This window comes from Melozone crissalis, unplaced genomic scaffold (genome assembly GCF_028551555.1).
Source record: "Melozone crissalis strain CALT ecotype California unplaced genomic scaffold, PUWL_Pcris_2 ptg000120l_1, whole genome shotgun sequence".
NCBI lineage: Eukaryota > Metazoa > Chordata > Aves > Passeriformes > Passerellidae > Melozone > Melozone crissalis.
This window is the reverse complement of record NW_026535896.1, coordinates 1,557,105-1,579,092: the sequence shown is the minus strand read 5'-3', so window position 1 is coordinate 1,579,092 and position 21,988 is coordinate 1,557,105. Positions and strand designations below refer to the sequence as shown.

General features: G+C 47.4%; 1 protein-coding gene across 1 annotated transcript in view; it reads left to right on the top strand.

The window, feature by feature from the left end:
• LOC128948301 (protein CEPU-1) overlaps positions 1-21,988 on the top strand; it is a 392,012-nt gene that overhangs the window by 152,232 nt on the left and 217,792 nt on the right. The gene's annotated exons all lie outside the window — the stretch shown is intronic.

Genomic DNA, 21,988 nt, shown 5'->3' with positions numbered 1-21,988 from the left:
TCCGGGAGAGAATGGTTCCTGGAGAAGCTCATCTCCATACCAGCCATGTCCTTTTGCTTGCTAATGAGGATTCTTTCTTTGCTGCCACAGGGAGTTTCACAACTTCTGCATGGTAATCTGTCTCTGGACTGTCTGTGGTCTTAGGCTCCTTGGATTTTAGTTACACGTAAAATTTATTTTACAATTTTTATTTTATACATTTTCACATAAGCATGAATTATACCCTACAACACATATTACAAAGCCATTTCGGTGAGGTTTGTCCTGTTCTGTCCTGAGCCCTGAGCTGGGGAGCACAAACTCATTTCAGTGAGATTTGTCCCCCTGCAGCCCTGGGCTGGGCCAGCTCCGGGATGTATAATTTATTTAACAATTTTTATTTTATTTTATACATTTTCACATAAGCACGAATTACCCTACATCACATATTACAAAGCCATTTCAGTGAGCTTTGTCCTGTTCTGTCCTGAGCCAGGAGCTGGGGAGCACAAACCCATTTCAGTGAGATTTGTCCCCCTGCAGCCCTGGGCTGGGCCAGCTCCGGGATGCTGGCAGCAAGGAGGTAGTTCAAACTTTTATTGGCGTATTCATGTCCTCCGATTGACTGATAAACTGGCTCCTCATTATGTTTTTGTGTTCTACTCGTCTTTTTAATTAGCCTAAGGGCCTCATTAGCAGCAGCAGCAGCAATGACTCTGTGATCAGCCTTGCCTGGCATCCAACCTGCATAATGTCCTGCTGAGGGGTTACCTGTGAAGTGCCTCCCTCTCCTCCCCAGGGCCCTGTTCCCGAGGGAGAGAACACGGGAGTGGGATGGAGAGTGGCAGTGCTGCCTTCATGCTGCAAAGAAAGAGGGTGCAAGTGTCAAAACGCTGCTCAGAGCCTCTGGCTCCTCTGCTTTGCTCCTCTCCTATTCCCTATCTGGTGGTGGCGTATGCCTCAGTTTCCCTGCCCGAGCTCCCAGCCCCCTCCCTCACTCCTGCCCACAGTTTCAGCGGAGGGTGAGGATCCCTCTGGATGCAAATTGCTCCCTCCTGTTGTTTGGGGACTTGACTTCTGCACCCGAGTGCTGGAGGAAGCCAAAACCAGCAGCCAGGGAAGGCCCTGCCTCGGCAGCCAGCTGGTGCCCCCTTGCTCTGCCTGTGCCATCAGGCAGCCAATTAGCAAGAAATTAATATTGTGATTAGCAAATATTATGATTTTCTATCTGAATCTGTAATAAGCTGATTATTCACTCGTGAGTAGGAGCCACTGCTGGTGGATGAGGCTGCCTTTACCCTGCCAGGATGGAGCTGGGCAGGTCCTGGACAGGAGCATCATCCTGCCTGGAGTGGGGGACTCCACCCTGGGCTTGCTGGGCTCCATCCACAGTGCCTGGAGGGGAGCAGGAGCAGGAACAGGAGTGGGAACAGGAGCAGGAGCAGCAGCAGGAGAAGGAGAAGGAGTGGGAACAGGAGAAGGAAGAGGAACAGGAGAAGAAGCAGGAACAGGAGAAGAGAAGGAGGAGAAGGAGAAGGAGAAGGAGCAGGAACAGGGGCAGGAGCAGGAACAGGAGCAGGAACAGGGGCAGGAGCAGGGGCAGGAGTGGGAGCAGGAGAAAGAACAGGAGCAGGAGCAGGAATAGGAACAAGAACAGGAGCAGGAGCAGGAATAGGAACAGGAACAAGAACAGGAGCAGGAGCAGGGCTTGCTGCAGGAGGTGCAGGGCAGCAGCCTGTCAGCAGATGGCAATGCCCTCCTGCAGCATGGCACAGCAGCCTGGTGGCACTTTGGGGACATCAGGGCTGGTGGGGACCACTCTCCCCAGGCAGCAGTGCCATGCCTGCAGCAGCTGAGCAACACCAGAGAGAGAGAAACAGGCTCAGTGTAGTGAGCTGAGCTCTGGTTCTGCACTCTCTGCAGCTCCTGAAATGCGCCTGTGCTCAGCTGGGGCTGGGCTCTTTCTCCAGCAGCACTGACACAACCGGAGCACACAGCCTCCAGCTGCACCAAGGGAAATACAGGTTGGCTATTAGGAAAAGGTTTTTTTCCAGAAAGGGTGATAAAATTCTGGAATGTTCTGCCTAGGGCAGTGGTGGAGTCCCCATCCCTGGGTGTGTTTAACAAAGCCTGGATGTGGCACTGGGTGCCAGAACTTAGTTGAGGTGTTTGGGGCTGGGTTGGACTCAATGATCTTGAAGGTCTTCTCCAACCTGGTGATTCTGTGATTCTGTGAATTTCCTGGCTTGTGTGGTTCCTGCTGCAGCTGTTCATGGGGCTGGGACTGCTCTTCCTGCTCATCCCAGGGCATCCACAGCGCTCCTCCCCAGAGGGGATGGTAGAATTGTACAATACTTTGGCTTGGAAAGGATTTTTAAAAGGTCTCTAATCCACCCCCTCTGCCAAGAGCAACCAAACCAGGCTGCTCCAAGCCCCATCCAACCTGGCCTTGAACAATTCCAGGGATGAAGAGTCCACCAGCTCCCACTGGACATTCTGCTCCAGTGTTTTACCCCTCGGACTCGCTGTGCTTTCCCTATCAAATTTATTATTTTTGAGTTAGCAAATGTCTAGGTTGATGTGAGACAAACTGATGGGCATCAAAACCTGCTCTTCCTTTGTGTTATCCTATGCATTTTGGATCTCATGGAAAACATCCTGTATTCAGGTGTTTATCCTTCAAAAATATATTGGCAAACTTCCTTCCCTTGCAGTTCCCAGAATACTGATGAGGTATGACAAGAGAAAATTTTCTCTGTGTTGTTAAAGGGGGATGTTTTCCTCTTCTTGAAGAAACTGAGGCACACACAGTGATTTCTTAAAGCGAAGGAAAAGGAGCATGGAAAGCAGGAGGAGAAAGCAAGGTTCCATGGACTGAAAACTGTGTGTTCTCCCTGCACCTGTTCTATGCCAATCTGGGACAGCTCAGTTTTGTTCTCTTGAAAAAAAATTACTCCAAAATGACCCAAATATGATAATTTATGACTATCTTGTGCTCTGGGTCTTCAGATGCACAAGGGCCAGGCCTGAACTGGCTTGGAACAGCAGGGTTTTATTCTGCACCGCTCCGTACTTGTGAAATAATGCGCAGTTTTGGCTGGTTTGTTGTGAAATAATCTGGCTCTGGCATGCAAGAGGGAGCTGAGCACTAGATGGCGAAAACGAGCCGTGGAAAAGGCCGGTGGTCCTCACCCCGGCATCCTCCCCTCCCTCACTCGCCATCCTCCTCATCCTTACCCTTCCATCCTCCCCTCCCTTACCCCACCATCCTCCACTCCTTACCCCTGCATCCTCCCCTCCTTCGCATTGCTATTTTCCCCTTCCTCCCTCACCCCCCCCATCCTCCCCTCCTTCACCCCACCATCCTCCTCATCCTCACCCCACCATCTTCCCCTCCTTACCCCACCATCCTCCCCTCCCTCATCCCACCATCCTCCTGGTCCTCACTCCAGTGTTTTTTTCTGGAGATATGGGGAAAAAAGAAGAGATAATTTGTGGAACATGATTTCTGCATCTGCAACTCTTCCCTGACCTTGAGGATCGTCAATCAGGATGTGATGGCTGTGCAGGTGCTTCAGCTTGGCCCTCCTGCTCTTCTCCTGCCTCCCTTGCTCTGTGACCCCCCTCCAGCCCCACTTGCACGTCTCTGAGGCTGGACAGAGCTCATTGCAGCACTGGGAGGTGCTGATGGGGCTGGAAATGGGAACAGTGAAAGGCTGCTTGGAGAAGGGCTGAGAGGATGTTCTCCAGTGCTGCCAGGTATGGACTTATCCTGGCCAGCCTAACCTGATGTGTGACCAGGGAAATCACTGCACATCTCATGGGCATTGTGCCACCCCTGCCCATCCCAGGGCATCTCCACTGTGTCCCCAGGCTGAATCCTCAGGGATTTTCCTTATAGGTGTGGGTTGCTTTTCCTGCCAGCTCTACATTGTCCCTTTCCCCTGTGCAAGCACACAGAGCATCTTAGTAGAAACAACAAAGCAGCATCACCTCCTCTCCTTCCTCCTCCTCTCCCTCCTCCTCCTCTCCTTCCTCCTCTCCCACCTGGTGCCACAGGGGCTTTGGCTCCTTTCAGGGAGCCTGGCAGTGCTGTCAGAGCCCTTGCTGGCTCCACAGGCCGTGGGCAGAGCAGGGTCCTGCTGGTCAGCCTTTGTTTGCTCTCCTGCCACCAGGCTGTGCCGGGCTGGAATCGCTGGAATCGCTCCTCCTCCTCCTCAGAGCAGCCTCTCCTCTCCTGTGTGTGTTTATGAGCTGTGCCCAAGGCATGTTTCCTCCCATGGAGAGCTGGCCCTGCGTCTTGCAGCTGCTTTTCCTCCCCAAGCCAAGTCTGGAAGGGGTCTGCTGCATGCTAAAGCACCACAGTCCATCCCATCAGGGAGCAGAGGCTCAGGGAGAGCTGTGTGTCCGGCTGTTTGTCTGTCCACCCTTCACGGAATCACAGAATCACTGGGTTGGAAGAGACCTTCAAGACCATCGAGTCCAACCCAGCCCCAAAACCCCAACTGAACCCTGGCACCCAGTGCCACATCCAGGCTTTGTTAAACACACCCAGGGATGGGGACTCCATCACTTCCCCATGGCAGATGATTCCAGAACTTTATCACTCTTTTTGTAAAAAACTCTTTCCTGATATCCAGCCTGTATTTCCCTTGGTGCAGCTGGAGGCTGTGTGCTCTGGTTGTGTCAGTGCTGCTGCAGACAAAGCCCAGCCCCAGCTGAGCACAGGCACCTTTCAGGAGCTGTGAGAGTGATGGGGGCAGCCCTGAGCCTCCTTTTCTCCAGGCTGAGCACCCCCAGCTCCCTCAGGGGTTCCTCTCAGGGTTTGTGTTCCCAGCCCCTCTGGATGTGCAGGTATAGGTAAAAGATATAGATATATAAGATAACTTGAATGCAGCTCTTCCATCAGTCTTAAATTTATCTACCAGACAACATCACTGTCCAGCTCCTCCTGGGTCCATTCAGGGCTTGCAGGGGGACAATGAACTGAAAGTGTGACCCAATCTGTAATTGATGCCATTGGCAAATTCAGAGCTCAGTGTCCCAAGGTCCTTCCCAAGCTGAGGGCCCAGAGCTGGGCACTGCACTCCAGGTGTGCCCTCACAGTGCCCAGTGCAGGGCACAGTGACCTCCCTGCTCCTCCTGGCCACACCATTCCTGACCCAGGCCTCCACAGCCTCTTCCTGATGCCCACAGCCCTGATGCTCCCACCTACATGAGGATCATGGAAGGAGAGGGAAGAAGTCCAGGTTGGATGGAGCTCTGAACAACTTGGTCTCATGGAATTTGTCTCTGCCCATGGCAAAAGGTTGGAACAAGGTGGATCTTGAGGGTCTCTTCCAACCCTCAGCATTCCATGATGCTGTGATTCTGTGATAAGTGTTAATGCAAGCCCTGGAGCCAGAGGTGTCCATGGCTTTTCAGAGTGAGCTCAGGAGAGCTGGCATCACCTCCAGAGCAAGGAGTGGGGCTTTAATGGTTTTAATGGGGGACAAAATGAGAGTGGAAGTTGGATAGGAGGGGTGCTGAGCTTCTTCTTCAAAGCAGCGCTTATCCAGGGAATTTATTTTCTACTGTGGATTTGCCACAATCAGGAATTGAATTCAGAATTTCTCTTTTTTGGGTTTAAATTCCAATTCTCTTGTTTGCTGCTCTTCCTGAAACACTTGAATACGTGGATCCAAACCTCCCCAGAGGCTGAGCAGTTTGTAAATGCATTCAGGCCCTGTCCCAGAGCACATCAGAGGAGGTGACCGTGTGCTTAGTGACCCTGCAGGAGCCACACCACACAGCCAGGTGAACAAAGGCGGCTTGGTGGGGACATGGGGACTCTGATCCAGGCTGAGTTAGAGACATCAGCTCTGTAATCACTGGCAAAAAAGGGATTAAGAAGGGGCTTCGTTGAGGGCTTACACATTTCTGAAGGGAATTGAGCGGATTGATGCCACAAGACTCTTTGAGCTCGTGTCAGATTAGAGGAACAAGTGGGCATCAGTTTAAGCCAAGACGCAGCAAAGCAGGACATTAAAGAAATTTTTGTGAATATACATATATTTAAAATATTTTTCCTTGTGCTGTGATTAGTTAATCTAAGTCATTGACTACCCAAGGCAGCAGTCAGAGTAATCAGTGCAAATGACTTTAAAATGAGGCCAAGTTGGTAATTAGGGATAACAAATGTAATGTCAGGAAAGTGGTGGCTTGGCTCAATGGCTCTGGAGCTTTGCTAAGATTGTCCAGACCCTGTGTCCAGCCAGTGAGGGAGGAGGAGGAGCAGGACAACCTGATGATGCAGAGCATGTTGGGCCATGCTAATTGTGCCCCACTCAGCTCTGTGCGCGTTCATTATATTGGGAATTCTTTAGAAAGTCTTAAGAAATTTTTGGGAAATCGGTGGAAATTCTTGGGAAGTTCTTTGGGTAATTCTTTGGGAATTCTTCGGGAATTGTTTTGGGAATTCTTGCGGAATTCTTGGGAAGTTTTTGGGAATTCTTGGGAATTCTTTGGGAATTTTTTGGGAATTCTTTTGGAATTACTGGGATTTTTTTTAGAATATTAGGGGAGTTCTTCAGGTATTATTGGGGGTTATTTGGGACTTCTTTGGGACTTCTTTGGGGATTCTTTAGGAATTCTTAGAAATTCTTGTAGAATTCTTTGGGAATTCTTGGGGAATTCTTTGGGAATTCTTGGGATTTTTTGGGAAATCTTAGGGGAGTTCTTTGGGAATTATTGGTGGTTATTTGGGAATTCTTTGGGATTTCTTTGGGACTTCTTTGGGATTTCTGACTGCCCTTGTGGGGCTGGTTTTGGGGTGCTATTTGCAGAGGAAGCAGGAGGCTGAGGGAGGCACAACCAAGGAGCAGCTGAGCGAGCTGACTCAAACACCACGAGGGCTTTGAGCTCGCCATCAGTCGGTTCCAGAGTTAACACCTCTCGGTGTGAGTGCCTGATAAGACATCTGACGTTCAGCTTAGCACCGAATCTCCTCTGCCTGCTGCAACTCCGAGCAAACACAGCCCTTTCCTGAAGGGAGGCATGGTTTCTGCCTGTTTGTGAAGTGCACAGCAGGGCCCTGATTTCAGCCGTTATCTCTGGAGCTCACTGGAACAATAACAACATCTGACATCCTCGAGTTTTGTAATGACTGTTTTTACAAAGTCTCTTCTAGTTGCGTTAGAATTTTTTTTTTTTCCTTTAAGTTGCTCTGTGAATAAATTGAAAGCAGATACAAACCACAGCCAGCCCCCTGGAAAGTGTCACCTTCACAGTGACGCCGAGCGTGGCGCTGACAAAATCTCCTGTCGGGCGCTGCTGGCAGATGGCAACGTCCGCTGGGATGGAGCGAACGAGCAGCGAGCAATCCTGCAGAGAAACGGCCAAAATAACCCCAATCCACCCAGAGTGGGTGTCCACTGGGACAGGGGAATGCTGCCAGGGAGTGGAGCAGGGTGCCTTGAGCCCTCCTGATGGGGTCTCTGGTGTTGAGATGAGCCCAAGGTGTTGGAAAGTTGCTTTTTCCCAGCCCCGAGACTGAAGAAGAAGACAGAGTTCCTTGCTCTTGTTCTCAATGTTGTTTATTTTCTCTTATATATGACATTCTTTCTCCAACTTGCTGAGATCTGTCTGGCAGGTTGAGTTGAGGCACACTGACCACCCTTGGGGTGGTGTTATCTTTTTATACTAAAAACTACGTGTACAATATTTACAATTTCTTCCCAATACCTATTGCCTATGTTAGACAATGAGCGTCTACTCTAAACCAATCCAAAAGTGCCACCATCACAGCAGAAGATGGAGGACAAGAAGAAGAAGGACAGGACACATCCAGATTCCTCCATCTTGCCTCCTGAACCCTCATTCTAAAGCCCTCAAAATTCTACATTTTCACCCGGTGATAAATTCACTGTCATTCTACTCAAACTCTTGTGTCTTGTAACTCTTCATACAAAGCTGGTAATTGTTTCCATGGGTTAAAATCAAAGGCACAGGTGTTTCTGACTCTGTGCCAAGGTCTCTGAGCCCCCTGCCAGGGTCTGGAGTCCTCCAGGGCAGCCAGAGGAATATCCTGGGTTCTAACACACTTCCAGCTGGTGGCTTCTGAATCCGCAAATCCAGGCAGTGACAGGACAAGGGGAAGTGGTTTTAAACTGACAAAGATCAGGGTTAGGTGGGATATTAGGAGGGAACTCTTCCCTATGAGGGTGGGAAGGCCCTGGCACAGGGTGCCCAGGGAAGCTGTGGTTGCCCCATCCTTGGAAATGTTCCAGGCCAGGTTGGATGGGGCTTGGAGCAAACTGGTCTAGGGACAGCTGGGGCTGGAACTGGTTGAGATTTAAGGTCCTTTCCACACCAAACCAGTCTGGGACCCTACAATTCAAATCCCAACCATCTTCCCAACAAAAACAAAGCTAGAAGTAGCCTGGGAGTGTTTTATCTTCCTCTTCTTCCCCTTCTTTTTCTTTCCCCCACCCCTGCTCATTCCTTACCATGACTCCAGCAGCCATCTAATGAAGTGAGGGAATTTATACTGGCCAAAGTGGAATGTATGAGGCTGATTGCCTTCATCTTATTACCCTTAATGGGAGCCTGTGTAGATAAATCCTGCTGGATCCTGATGGGAGCTTACCTGTGAATATCTGGCATGCAGGGTGAGTTATGGGAATGCTGAGCCTGGGGGAAGGGGAGTCCCACGTGTCACCTGCTGCAAGGCACAGGAGTTACAGTGCTTCCATGGGGATTTAGGATTGAGATACACAGGTGACAACTCTGGGCTGGATTTTTTTATAGATGGGTGTGTCACCCTGTTTTTTTTAAGATTTTCTAAGCCTTCTGATGTTGACATTCTTGTAATGAACTTTCTCACACACTTTATGTAAATAACTTATTGCTTTGCATTCTTTTATGGAGAAGGAGAAATTTGATGGACTGTTGGTTTGTCCAGTGTCATTGGAGAGGTAGCTCTGTCACCCTCCAATCCATTTCCATTGTCACTTTTGGAAAACTATAAATGTTGGAGCCAGAAATTAAAAAATTCTCTTTTTACCTTGGAAAATCTGCATGTCCAGGTTGTGTTATTTCGTGTCCTATAGTGACAGATGGGAGTCCAGTGGCTGCTTTTGTGGGTGATCCCCTTGTCCTGGTTATGGTGGTGGCCTCATGGGTGGTGGCCTGGGGATTTTTCACTGCTTTATCAGCCCCCACCATGCTGGATCAAAGGGGACAGTGGGATCCACCATGCCGTCCTCCCCACATCTCTGAGATGCTTGAACAGCTCACCCTGAGAAGCTGTGGACTCTCCATCCCTGACAGTGTTCAAGGCCAACTTGGATGGGGTTTGGAGCACCTTGGGACAGTGGAAGATGTCCCATGGCAGTGAGTGGAATAAGATGAAGTTTAAGGTTGCCTCCACCCCAAACCATTCTGGGGTTCTGTGATCCATCCTTGCTGCTGGCCTGGATGGCCATTTCCCCTGTGGATAGCAAAAGGAAAGGAGGAGCCATTTCCCATGGCTCTCAGAGCTACGGTCCTGCTGGTATTTACTTTTTTCCTCCCCAATAAGCCCTGAACTCCCTGGCTAATTAAATAGCAAGTGGCTATTAAGCTCTTGCCTAGGACTAAGGTTTAATAAGGCAGTAATAGGCGCTGTGTGTTTGTATGTGTGTACCCAGCCTGAGGTGGGAAACCTCAGCCCAGGTGCTCTTTAAATAGTCAATAGTTATTTATTAAACATGGGGCAGCTATCCAGAGAAATTTAAATTAAAGGCCTGCCTGAGAGATGAGCTTGGATTTAAAGAATTAAAGGGTTAGCAGCCTAGCACAGCATGCACTGGAATCCTAAACCTGCATTCCTAAAACTGGAATAGCAGAAGGAGGCAACACATTGCCACTTAATTTGTGTGAGTTGCCTGTTTGCTCTGCAAATACCAATGAAGGTTAATGTTTTTAAAAGTTTTGGGCTGGCTTTTTTCCCTCTGGTAGCAATCTGGGTGTGTAAAAGCCCAAATGACAATTCTCCTGGGGGTGTTATTTCCCAATGGACCCCTCCAGCTCCTGCTCCTTCCTTGGTGTGAGGCTTATGGGCTCCATATGTGAGAATTATAGGGTTTTAAGGAATTAGGGTAATAAGGAACCCTAAAGCTTATCCAGTTCCAACCCCTGCCATGGGCAGGGACACTTTCCACTAGACCAGGATGCTTCAATTCCTGTCCAACCTGGCTTTGAAAACTTCCAGGTATCCTTGGAAGTATTCAAAGCATCCACAGCTTGTCTGTGCAGCCTGTGCCATGAACTCCTACCCTCCTAGGGAAGAATTTCTTCCTAAAGAGGATCCTCTTTTCTTTATGGGCTTTGCCAAAAAGGTGATGCTCAGAGTGGTGGGGTACAAAATACCTCAATTAGGGTGGGAAATTGCATCTGTGGATGGATGATACCTGTCAGTATTATACTGTAATATTTAATGTCAGTGTTATACAGTAATATATTTTATTTTCTGTATATATAAATAAAATAAAATAAAATAAAATAAAATAAAATAAAATAAAATAAAATAAAATAGCAATAATAATAATTAGGGTCGAAAATTGCAAAATTGCATCCGTGGATGGATGACACCTGCTTAGGGAATGGAATGTCAGTATTATACTGTAATATATTTAATGAGAGTATTATACAGTAATATATTTTATTTTATATTATATATATATATAAAATTATTATTATTAATAATAAGGGTGGGAAATTGCATCAGTGGATGGATGATAACTGCTCAGGGAATGGAATGTCAGTATTATACTGTAATATATTGAATGTCAGTATTATACAGTAATTTATTTTATTTTATATATATATATATATATATATACACTATATAATAATAATAATAATAATAATAATAATAATAATAATAATAGTATAGTAGTAGTAGTAGTAAATGTAATATAATATACAGTTAATCAACTCTCAGCATGGCTTTCCCATTCCTTGGCTTTCCCATTCCTTGGCTTCCCTCTCCAGCCATAGTGATCCTCGCTTCTTTTTCCTTCGATTTTCCTCCCAAGGGGGATGGGCTGGCTCTGTCCTCCTCACACTTGAACCAGATGCTTGATGACATCTGGGGACTCGCAGAGCTCCCCCCGTGGAGCCTTTTTCCTCTGGGTTTGTCTTCCCTGCTCAGGCAGCCAGCAGGGAGCTGGTTCCCAAACAAGTCAGCTGTGCCTGCAAGCACCTCGCTGTGTGTCAATAACTTTGCTACAGTTGGTTCAGCATTGCTCCAGGAAAAAAAAGAAAAGAAAAAAAAGAAGGGGAGAGTGTGGGAGTGGGGAAAGAGCCTTAACTGCTGCTGTTTATCCCTCTTATTTTCAGTTCATTTTATGCAGCTTCAAACACAGCCGACACTCACCCAGGTCCATTAATGGAAAATAAAGGTCAGGGCTGGAGGCAGCGGCGCTGCCATCCCCGGCTCCCACGTGGTGTGTGCTGAGTGCCAGACCAGGATTTTCCATCTCATTCTCATCTGGGGGGACCAGCTGGGGCTGAATTGGCTCCAAGTGCCAGCAGCCTCCCAGCACCAGGCAGGATGAGTCCTGCTCGTTCCTTGGATGTTCTGCACTGCATCTCCCTGCAGGAATAGTGTGGGTACATTTAGCAACCAATTCCAACTCTCTTTCAGGGATTTAGGGTCACAAGCTGCACCCCAAAATCTCACTTGTCTTGAAATATTGCTATTAGCATTCTCCTTAAGGCAGATTTACTGATTTTAAGGATTCAAACAAGATGAAGTTTATTTGCTGGTGTGCTGATGGTTTCAGGGTGGGTCCCTCAGTTTCTCCAAAGTGCCCAGGAATAAGATTGGCTGGAATATTGCCTGTGAGCAGCATGAGCTGCTGACACAGGTCTGGAGTCTGGGCCTGAGGCTCCTGGACTCCATCTAATGGGAAACATGAAGGTTTTGTCGGGGTGATATGGAGGGCTTGAAGCCATGTTTGGGTGTTGTCCAAGGGGATAAGGCACTCTCCTTTTCCAGGAATTCTGCAGAATGGACTGCTATCCCTTCACATTTTGCTGGTCCTTCAGCAAAAGGAGATCCCATCTGCAGATCCCATCTCTCCACAGGAAATTAGAGAATCCTGTATGTATATTTTGGGATTTGCCTCTTGTTTTTCCTCCCCCTGAAGTTTGCTGCTGGGCTCCCTGCAGGGCAGCAGGAGATGCTGGAGAAATGGCTCTGTTTGCCCATGCAATATTCCCAGGTCTGTGCAGGGCTCTAGCAGCCCTGTCACCTTGCTGTGCCTCTCACACCTCACCCAGCTCTTTGCTTTATTGCCTTTGATGAGTAAACCTGACCAAACTATGGATCCTGAATAAAAGTCAGGAGCAGCAGGTTGGTAGCAGCTGTATGACAGCAGCTGGAATGTCACAGACATCTTTAATGGAAAAATCTTTTCCTTAGGATTTTTCCTCTTGAGAAGCTGGGAGGCCTCAGGAACAATTGTTATGATTATCTGCTGCTATGGAATGCAACAGGTGCATCTGTGATTGGTCTCATGTGGTTGTTTGTAATTAATGGCCAATCACAGTCAGCTGGCTTGGACAGCAAACCGAGACACAAGCCTTTGTTATCATTCCTTCTTATTCTATTCTTAGCCAGCCTTCTGATGAAATCCTTTCTTCTATTCTTTTAGTATAGTTTTAATGTAATATATATCATAAAATAATAAATCAAGCCTTCTGAAACATGGAGTCAGATCCTCATCTCTTCCCTCATCCTCAGACCCCTGTGAACACCATCACACTGGGACAAACCTGGTGGCAGCAGATTCTTACAGAGCAGGAATTTGCCCCTCCTGCTTCCCACCAGAGCTGGATAACTTATTCAAGGCAGGCAAAAGCAGGTTTTGTGCCTTGCCTTTGCATTTTCCTTTATTTGTGGTTTTCCCCTCGGTTTTAGCTTGGTGTGAGGCAGCTCCTGCCTCTCCCTCATGCTCAGTCGCTGGGTGATGTCTCTATCAGGCTCATGCTCAGCATCCCTCCCCAGTGTGGCAGCACTCCCCCATTCCCAGCCCTCCTGATGCGTGACAAAATCCTCCTGCCACTGCCCTCGGGCTCTGTGCTGCAGCTCTGACAGAGGGATTGGGACAGGGGAGCTGCATTTCCAGCCTGGATACAAAATCCGTGGTGCTTTATTCCTTCCAAGGCACTCACCTGGACTTCTCCCTGTGTCAGGATGCTCCTGTTCCTCACATCACCCTCCTGCCTCATCCCCTAACTTTTTCCTGTGCAGGCTGCAAAGATCATCCCTGCTTCTCCAAGGAGCATCTCCAGGACTTCTCCGTGGGCAGGGAGCCCCGGGGCAGGGGGAAATGCTCTTTAGGACCAGCACATCTTCCTGTTTGTATTTCAAAGCACCGCTGGAGTGGGACTGGGATTTTTGCCAGAGTCTTGCTAGAGGGAAAGTTTTCTCTGGCTCAGTTCACACAACGAAGATTTCTCTTTCTTTTCCCCTCTCTGCTTTATTCTGATAGCTTTTTAACAGGATCAGCTAAATAAGAAGATAGAGTGTACCAGTTCACAGGCCCCTAGAGGTGAGGAGCCACTGCAGATTAAAGCATTTTTGTGATCTCCAAAGCAGCTGTATTTTATATGCAGGCCCTGTTTTGCTGATCCTATTAAGGGGTATCGTGGAACAGAGAACCCTGTGGCTGTGTGTGTCTGGCTTTTTGGGAGCAGGGTTTTTTAGTTGGGTGGTGGATCTTGTGCCTTGCCTCAGACCCTCAGATAAAAGGTCTCTCCTTAGGCTGAAAGGAAATTTCTAATAATTCAGGACTAAATTCCATAAGGTCCTTAAGGAAAGGACATCTCCCACATCTCAAAGGTCACCCTCTGCTCTGGAGTGACTCATGCTCTGCTGGGCTGGAGGGAGCTGGGACAGTTCCAGGGTCAGGCTGGAGATTCCCTAAATGCATTAATCCCTGTATGGGATGCAGATGATGTGGGCAAGGTCAGGGGATGTGATCTCTTTACCAACTCTCCCATATTTTGGGGGGATGTAACTTCATTTTGTTACTATAGGACACGAAAGAACACAAGTGCACACCGCTGTTCTCAAGGTGAAGAAAAAGGGAAGTTTATTTTCTGACTCCAACATTTATAGTTTTCCAAGAGTGACAGTGGATTGGAGGGTGACAGTGCCACCTCTCCAATGACACTGGACAAACCAACAGTCCATCATCTTTCTCCTCCTCCATAAAGGAATGCAAAACAATGAGTTATTTACAGGAAGTGTGTGAGAAAGTTCACTACAAGAATGTCAACATCAGAAGGCTTAGAAAATCTTAAAAAACCAGGGCGACATATTTCACCCCATTTCTGTACTTCCAGCCCATCTCCATCCCTTCCCTGCTTCCATTGCAGCCCCTGGCCCAGGCTCTGTGCAGAGATTTGAAGTTCCAATGATGAGGCACAGATTTCCCTCCTCCCCCTGTGCACTGCTGAAACTCCAGCGTTAATCTGAGTTTTCAAACCAGTTCTCCTGCAAAGCACTGGGCCCACTCACCCCTGAGCCACCTCTCAGCTCCAGAGGAGCCTGCCAGGGACCCCCCTCATAGTAATGAATAAGGACACTAATTAATGATCATTGCTATTTGTGTTGAAGACTGTGACTGCTGTCTCTGCTGACTGCTCTGGCAATTACTAAGGCTGCTCCCTCCCGGCTCTGGTCAGCAGGAGAGGAGGAGGAGGAGGAGGAGTTGGAGGAATCACAGAGATGTTCAGGAGTCACAGAGATGCTCGGGGCTGGCCATCTCCAAACTATCCCTCCCCAAAGTGTCCCTTCCCAAAGTGGCCATCCCCAAAGCATCACCTTGCTGAGTGTGGGAGCAACCAGCAGCAGGTCCCTGTGGTGCTTCAGCCACCTCACCCTCCTCCTCCTCCTACTGCCGGTATCAATCAGCCTGTTGGAGCTTTCCCAGATGGGTCTCACTTTCTGTTCCATCTCATTTGACATTTCATCAGCTGTAGACAGCAGAGAGACATGTCAGCTCCTGAGATCCATCCCCGACCTGCCAAAAGGCTTGTGCTCCTTGGCAAGAAATGTGATTGTTCTGCTTTGTGGCAGAGATTTCTCTTTGTCTTATCTTTGGGAGGAAATTTCAGCCCCCTTCCCATTTCCTTCCCCTTTTCCAGCAAGGGCTTGGTGCTTGTTCTGGTATGACGGAAATGTGGCTGAGCTTCAGTGGGTTATGCACAAACTGACACCCGCCATGTGAAAATCCCAGCAGAATCAAGAATTTCTGCTTAAAAGAGCGGGAAAACTCCTGTGTTCCCCTATGGAGAGCATGGAGATCTCTTGTGGAAGCTCTGATGCCTGCTCAGAGTGGAGGGAGGGGCTGGGCAGGTACAGCAGTGCCACTCCAGGAGCTTTGAAACCTCCCATTCCATCCTTCCAAATTCATCTGGAAAACCGCTGAACCACACCCCAGTTTCCCCTGAGATCCATCTGCTCATCCCTCCCTGCAGCTGGCCCTCATCTGCATGCTCCAGCTGCTGTCTGGGTGACTGGTGGGAAGGACTCATGGCAGAGAGAAGAATTCTCTGTATTTTTCCACATCCCAATGTTTTCTCTGTGTGTGTGTGTCGGTGTCCCATAAACAGTAATGGTGGACATTATGTTTTGAAGCTGTTTGAAGGGAGAACATAAAAGCTAATAGGTAAAAATGGGCTTTTCCATGCAGATTCCTTAGGAAATTAAACCAGCCTGGCTTTCAGCAGGTTTTGTGATGCCCTTTTCCATGGGGTTGATGCTCCCATGGGTAAATTTCTTCCTTATGTTCCTTATGGATGGTGGGATACCATCCCTGGGCTCTGTGCAATCAGCTCAAACAGAGGAAAGGATGTCTTTGGAGCTGTTGGCAGGTGGAGGAGCTAAAGGAGGTGAGGATTTAAGAGCCTGGATTCCTCACTGGGGCTGTGACTTGTGATAACGCCCCAAGGCACTGACTGAAATGCACGTCATAAATTAGAACCAAAAATGTGATTACTTTGTCGCTTGGAAGACAAATGTGTGTGCCTGGGGAGTAACAAAGCAAGTTTGATTTGTTGTTGTTTGTACTATGTTTACTGTTATTATAACTTATTCCAAATTATTCCAGTCTGGAACGGAGACGAGGCTGTAGCTGGCAAACCTCTTTTGAGGGTGGGTTTGGGGAAAGGGCCAAATCCTAAAAAGCTGAGTGTCATGGCATGGAATGGTCTGGAATATTGTTGGGGGGAAGCTGGGAAGGTCTGGAGAAGGTCTGGATGGTGGAGGGTGTTGAGTAGAGTGGAGATCCTGACCCAGGAGTGCAATCACTGAAAATGTGGGGAGGGACTGGTACAGGGGGTCTATCGCAGACATCTTTTATGAGAAATCCTTTCCTTAGGATTTTTCCTCCTGAGAAGCTGGGAGGCCTCAGGAACAAAATGTAAACAATGGTTATCTGCTGCTGTGGAATGCAACAGGTGCATCTGTGATTGGTCTCATGTGGTTGTTTCTAATTAATGGCCAATCACAGTCCACCTGGCTTAAACTCTCTGTCCAAGACAGAAGCTTTTGTTATTCATTCTTTCCTATTCTATTCTTAACTAGCCTTCTGATGAAACCTTTTCTTCTATTCTTTTAGTATAGTTTTAATGTAATATATATCATAACAAAATAAATCAAGCTTTCTGAAACATAGAGTCAGATCCTTGTCTCTTCCCCAGTCCAAAAACCTCTGTGAACACTGTCACAGGGGTCCAGAAAATCTTCCCTGGAATGTCCAAGGCCAGGCTGGATGGGGCATAGAGCAACCTGGAATAGTGGGAGGTGTCCCTGCCATGGCAGTGGGTGGAACACGATGGTCTTTAAGGTCCCTTCCAACCCAAACTACTCTGAGATTCCGTGATAAAATAAATCAGAGAGAGTTGCCACCTGCTTTTTGGGGACGGAAAGATGAAGTGAAGCCCTGCTGGATACTCGCCCACCCTGTGTAACCTTCAGCTCAGAACTGAGTCCTTGACTTTGGGCCCAGCTTGCTGCTCCATCCCTCCCTCTGAGCAGCATCTCCTGGGAGCAAGGCACTCCTGAGCCCCTCCAGGCACCTTTAGGATGAGGATGACAGAGGATCCTCCCTCATTTCCCCCCTGTAGGAGCAGAAATCTCCAAAGAATGCTCCATGCCCCATCATTCCTGACCGGGGAAAAAAGAAATGGAGCTTCTAATACCCATCTCCGCAGGAATCTCTAATGCTAAAGAGCTTAGAGGGAGCACTCATGACTTTGAGAAGAGTAAAAGCCTCCCTTGTCCCCTAAGCGGTGTCCGGCTCAGTGAGCCAACGCGCTCTGATACCATGGCAGATGGGTATTTCCAGCATTTGTTTTGATGATGAAAGTGTACATTGTGCTCAAAGATGCCCCCAGGACACATTGTTCTCTGGATAAAGGGATGGAAATTAAAACTAAGTTTCCTAGGTCAAAAGGACGCTCGTTAAAGCATTCAGGACTAAGAGGAAAAAGAGGAGGGATTAAAAAAAGACCCAGCTTGCAAAACCCAGCCCTTTCCTTAAAGGAAGGTGGCTCTGGAGGAGGTGTGTGGGCTCGGTTTGTTATTGTGTGTGCTGGAAAAGCTCAGTATGGACGAGGATTTTGGTGCAGTGCACATTGTCCCAGGCTGGGGAGCAGGTTTGGGGTTGGTGTGCTGGAGGGCCAGAAAATGCTGGGGTAATTCTTATTTTAGGGTTGTATCCAGTGGGGTTGGGCCTGGCAGGAAAAGGCAAAGCTGAGGGGTTTAGTCCAGGGAGAAAACATCAGGATTTGGTTCCTTGCACCAACAAGGTGGTGGGAAGGCAGTGGTGTGGTCAGGTGAATGGGATCAGCCACTGCAGTGCTGCAAGGTGTGTGGGAAAAGAGGGGTAAAAAGGGAGGAAAATTCAGATTTCATTAATGTCGCAGACATCTTTTATTGAAAGATCCTTTCCTTAGGATTTTTCCTCCTGAGAAGCTGAAAGGCCTCAGGAACAAAATGCAAACAATGGTTATCTGCTGCTGTGAAATGCAACAGGTGCATCTGGGATTGGTCTCATGTGGTTGTTTGTAATTAATGGCCAATCACAGTCAGCTGGCTTGGACAGAGAGTTGGAGCCACAAGATTTTGTTATCATTTTTTCTTATTCTATTCTTACCTAGCTTTCTGATTAAATCCTTTCTTCTATTCTTTTAGTATAGTTTTAACGTAATATATATAATAATATAATAAATGAAGACTTCTGAAACATGGAGTCAGATCCTCGTCTCTTCCCCAATCCGAAAACCGCTGTGAACACGGTCACACATTAAGGTTTGGGTCCAAGCAGGGGCTGTGCCTGCTCCCTCTGCTTTCCACCCCCTTCCCAGCTGAAGAACAAGCCAGGAGCCCCTTAAGAGCCACGTTTCCCTGGGAGAATGGAAAAACACCAGGTCGTGGAGATGGAAATGCCAATCAGTGGGAGCGAGGGGAAGAGAGGAACAGCGTGTGGCCTCTGCAAATTGCAGGAAAAGTGACACAGTTATTCAGAGCTGCTCGGGGAGGGAGGGAGCTTTAGTGGATAGATGGGAAAAGTGGTCTTGGATTCCTTTTGTAAGCACGTTATTGAGCCAGCATGGACAAATTGTTTCCCATTTTTGTTGCCCCAGTTTCCCCAGCTGTTCAGAATGGGAGTGATTTTTTACTGCTGCCTGACAGGGGTGGGAGAAAAGCTTGGGTTGTTCTTGGGCATCCCCAGAAAGGCAATGCCACAGAAAGGCTGGGCACTTTTGGGGCTCCATAACAGGATCAGGCACTCAGCTGTCAGATTTAGGCTCTAAACTGTTGTTATCCCATTGGAAAATATAGAAAGGCCATCCAGGCCACTCAGATAATAATCCAAGCCACCCACCAAAACAATCAGATTTTGTTACTCACCATATTTAAGAGATGAATTAGGAAAACCCATGTTTAAAAAGTGACCTCTCCTCTCTCTCCTTCCCAGAACCAGCCCCAAACCAACAATCCTCCTGTTTATTTTTCAGTGGATCTCTTTTGGAGCTGCTTCTCCCTTCACTTGGGATTTGATTTGTCCTACAGAGATCAGCAAAGAGCACCAAGTGCCATTCTACTTCTCTCCTCTAGATCAAGGGAGAAGATTAATTTATTAATTTACTAATTTATTAATTTATTTTGTGTGTGCTGGAGTGTGGAGCTCTTGTTTCTCTTTAAACATTTCCTTTCTGGAATCAAATTTAGGACTATCTGCCCCACAGTTAACACCAAATTCCTCCTTTCTCCTCCCCAAAACCATATCAGAATTATGGATTCCCTTGACAGCAAGAAATATCTTGGGGCTGCCAAGTTTTTCATCCTTTTCTCCATCCTCCACCAACCCCCACTTGTATTCTGTCATTAAAAGGGTTCCTTTTGATCTGGAAATTAATTTCCAGATAAACTCAGGCACATGTGTGCATCCATGAGTGGTTTGGTGGCACCAGCTGCAGATCAATCCCAAATCCTGTGACATCCCTGAACCCCAGCAGCCCAAATGCAATGAGGTTTTGTAGGTTTAAGCTCTTTTATGGAAAAATATATGTATAGGAATGTGAAGATATATTTTTTAAATTTTCAATTCCCCCCTCTATCCCCGTTTTTTCTGAGCTTTTCCCTTTGAGGGTGGCAGGGATTTTTTTCAGGAGCTTCACATCTTTCTCCATGCAAGATTTTTTTCACCGGCTTCCAAAGCCAAGGCAATTTTCCTGATGCTCTGGCTGATAGAGAGTCCTGCTGAAATCCCAACTTTCTTTTTCCCTTTGAAGTAACTCTCTCTTCAGGGTGGTTAAACACAAAAGCTCCAAAAAGCAGCTGCTGAGGGCTTAAAAACAGGGAGAAAAGAGGGAAAAATAGGAAAAGGCTGCAACTGCATCATTTAAAAAAAATCCTTTTGTATTTTAAGGGCTGTGTTCACCTAATGAGGAATGCTGTGGGAAAGGGATCCCTTCAGAATGGCATGAGGGAGGGGGAGCTGTGGGAATCACAGAATTCCAGAACAGTTTGAGTTGGAAGAGACCCTAAAATTCCATCCAATGCCAGCCCTGCCATGTCAGGGACACCTTCCACTGTCCCAGGGAGCTCCAACCTCCTCCAGCCTGGCCTTGGATAGGGATCCAGGAGCAGCCACAGCTTCCCTGGGCAACACAAGTTCACAAATAAAACCCAAAGTTCATAAAAAATTTCATTTCTTTGTGCCTCAGTTTCCCTTTCTCTGCAGTCACCTTGCCTTGCGAACACGCTTGGGAAGGGTCCATGGACTGAGCACAGCCTTGGGCGATGCTGAGAACCTTAATCCAGACCTAAAAGGTGCTTAAAAAAAATCCTCCCTGCTTGACTTTCAAGTGGATTTATCCGTAATTCACTCTCCATGTATGTACTAGGAAGGATTTGGGCTCTCAGAGGGTGGGTTTAGGTTTTTTTAAGATGTATTACTTTTTTTATTCTTTAAAGGCAGCACACGAGGGGAAAAGCAGCTAAGTTCACCTTTAAGGATTTATTATCATTCCTCTAGAGCAGGTATTTACTGGGGGTATTTCTCGGAGGAACTGACTGTCGATTATAAAAAATAAAATAAAATAATAATAATAAAAATAAAAAACCCCCTCTCTCCTTAAGCCAGTAACCTTGTGGAGTGATGGATTGTCTTGCTGAAAGTGGAGTTAGGGAGAAATGGAGACTGAGAGGAAGAAATGTAGATACTGTAACATACTCCAGGGGGTCGGGAAAAGGGATATGAATTATTAAATAAAATTAATAATTGAAATAATTAACAGCTGCAAGAGATTTTTTTGTCCATCCTCCACATAATAGGGGAGCAATGTTTAGTATCAAGCTGGAGTAACCATGAGTAATTTGATGTTAATTAATTTGTTGGCTCGGTATTCTAAGCATTTATGGGTGTTTTCTTTCCTTATAAATATATTAATAAGTTTAAGTCATTCTACAAAAGTAATTTCGAAAATAATAATAATAAAAAGCGAGGCCTGGCAAATGCAAGTCATTTATTTTTGATCAGTAATTAAAATGGTTTTTCCCCCACTCTCGTGTACATCAGAGGAAAATGGCTTTGTTCCGAGGAGCTTCTAATCCTTATTTTCCTTCCTCTGATAGGAGTTTATATCATTTGTTATTTGGGTCCAGATTTATGGATTATTTTTCTCTGTGGGCTTTTGGAGTCTGTTGCTGGAGCTCCTGAAGACGAGAGGTTTTCCTTCCCCAGCCCCGTCCATGGGTAATTCAGGAGAGGCTCTGAAAGATGGAGTGAAATGATGTGTTTGGGGCAGATAAATTTGGGAGTGCTCAATGGGTGGCTGATGGGTGTGGGTAGGAGGAGCCAAACCCTCTCTGCTGGGAGGGAAATCCATCCAGAGGGATATCCAGGGGCAGATAAATGGGAGCAGTGGGGTTGATTGCAACCCCAAATGCTCCTCAACAGGGCTGGGGGGCAGAATGCACATGGATCCAGGGATGCTTGAAGGATGTGTGGCTCTGTAGGGCACAGCACTGCTCTGCTGACCTTCAGCTCTGTCTTTGGAGTGGAAAGGATCCCAAATGTCCCTGTTTGGGACAGCAGAGGTGTCCAACACCTGTCCTGGGATCTGCTCCTCCTGCTCACCTGCATCTCCCAGTGAAATCCCATGACTTGGAGTGGTGTTGCTGTTCTTCAGGAATGGGTTGGTCTGGTTGAAGTCTGTGGGGTTTTCTAAGGGTTGGCAGCCTCAAACTGAATCCCAGACCATGATGCTGAAAGCAAATTCAGAGATGAGGTGGCAGAGATGGTGCCCTCTGTGCCACACTTCACTTCCACCTAGGGAAACTGAGGCCACAGCAACACATGGAGAAAAGGCTCAGGGGTGCAGGCAGTGTTATTGTGCCTCTGGATTGGGATCTGGGGTGGGATGCTTGATGTTTGGGATGTTCAGGGTTTGTGATATTCAG